The sequence below is a fragment of the Alexandromys fortis genome, unplaced genomic scaffold (genome assembly GCF_014885135.2).
Source record: "Alexandromys fortis isolate MF-2015 unplaced genomic scaffold, M_Fortis_MF-2015_v1.1 scaffold_23, whole genome shotgun sequence".
Classification (NCBI taxonomy): domain Eukaryota; kingdom Metazoa; phylum Chordata; class Mammalia; order Rodentia; family Cricetidae; genus Alexandromys; species Alexandromys fortis.
Genome location: NW_026067907.1, coordinates 15,611,952 through 15,614,091, shown reverse-complemented (window position 1 = coordinate 15,614,091; position 2,140 = coordinate 15,611,952). Strand labels below are relative to the sequence as shown.

The window sequence follows — 2,140 nt, the reverse complement described above, 5'->3', positions numbered from 1 at the left end:
TATTTCTTAAAATGCTATAGTAATATATATACAGATATTTCTATGCTTGTAAATATATACATGTATACATATAAGTATATTACATAGATATAAATGTATATATGTATTTTTATGTTTCTCATTCTATTAAATTGGTTAATATATTTAGTTTGCAGTGGTACACACTGTCTTTGATCTTATACTTTTGTCATATAGTGTGATATCCGGTGTTGTGATAATGTTATAATTGTTTTCTGGGAGAACAGTTTTGTATTGTTCAGGCAGAGACTTTTTTGCTCTATTTGAATTTAGGATTGATTGTTTTATTATCGTCTGTGAAGAATGCCGTTGAAATTTTGATGGTGATTGCATTGTGCAAATAGGTCTTTAAGTAGTGTGTCCTTCTCCACAATATTAAATGGCGGTGTCTTCTTTTTAACTTAATGTAAGTGGCATATATGAATATACCATTATGTAGACATTTTCTCCTTGAACACTGAGTATACAAATACTCTATGTTCATTGACTCACACTACTATCTGTTTTTTCATAGTTCTATGCACAGTAAACTGAGTCTCTTCAATATTGCTTCATAAGATTCGACATGAAAAACATCACAGAAGCTAACACATTTATTCTCAAGGGACTCGCCGACAACACTGAACTGCAGATCATTCTCTTTTTCCTCTTTCTAGCGATATATCTCTTTACCCTAATAGGAAATGTAGGACTAATTGTTTTAGTCATTGGAGATCCACAACTCCACACCCCCATGTACTGCTTCCTCAGTGTACTGTCTTCTGTGGATGCCTGCTATTCCTCAGATATCACGCCAAATATGTTAGTAGTTTTATGTCAGGAAGTAAAATCATTTCATTCCACGGATGTGCAACACAGATGTTCTTTGCTGTTACATTTGGAACGACAGAATGCTTTCTTTTAGCAGCAATGGCTTATGATCGCTATGTAGCCATTCACAGCCCACTTATGTACACAGTGAGCATGTCTCCTAGAGTCTATGTGTCACTCATCATTGCTTCTTATGCTGGTGGGATTCTGCATGCTGTTATCCACACAGTGGCCACGTTCAGCCTGTCTTTCTGTCATTCCAATGAAATTACACACATATTTTGTGATATACCTCCTCTACTTGCCATTTCCTGCTCTGACACGTATGTAAATGAGCTCCTGCTCTTCTTCTTTGTGAGTTCCATAGAACTCGTCACCATCCTGGTCATTCTGGTCTCCTATGCTTTCATCTTCTTGACAATTCTAAAGATGAATTCAGCTGAAGGGAGGAGGAAAGTGTTCTCCACATGTGGAGCTCACCTCACTGCTGTATCCATTTTATATGGCACAAGCCTCTTCATGTATGTAAGACCCAGTTCCAGCTATTCCAAGGAGTACGACATGATAGTGTCAACATTTTACACCATTGGGATTCCCATGCTCAACCCCATCATCTACAGTCTCAGGAACAAGGATGTAAAAGAGGTTATGAGGAGAGTTTTGAGACAATTTTCATATTAAGCATCAAATTAAAAAAATAAACTAATTTTTCAGTGTCTCTTAGTGATATGTTCTTAATAAGCAGTTTGATATAGTTTCTTACATATTTTTCATTGTAGTTTTCATCAGTCTCTAGTAATGCAGTCAAACATAAAATCATTGTTGCCTGTCTCTGCTTACACCATGTGATCAGACCTGCAAGGTTCGAGGTAATTCTCCCTATCACCATCACCCATCTCAGCTTAGAAGCTCTGTGATTACACATGCATGTTATCACCTTTGGTGTTACTGTTTTCTAGGAATATAAACTTATATCCCCAGCCTTACACAGCAAGTACTTTACAAACTGACCATCTACCATCACTTCAGGGTTTAATATTTAAAGAATGTAAAATTCCATTTATTTTAGGTTATTAATCAATATTTCAAATTGTTGTTATTACGTATTCATTTTAAAACTTAAAATAATGATCACATTCAGCATTCGGTATGATATTTATATATCTAAAAATGTGGCAAATCTGTCATAATGATTGTAGTAGTTTGATAGGACTACTATTTTAACACACCATGCAGTAACTGCCTTATGCAGAAAAGAGCACAGAAATACTTGAATCCATGGGAGTTTTGCATGCAATGCCTCCCTTGAGCC

General features: G+C 35.7%; 1 pseudogene; it reads left to right on the top strand.

The window, feature by feature from the left end:
• Window positions 1–583: 583 nt before the first annotated feature.
• LOC126497782 (olfactory receptor 141-like) lies at window positions 584–1,534 on the top strand (annotated as a pseudogene).
• Window positions 1,535–2,140: the final 606 nt, after the last annotated feature.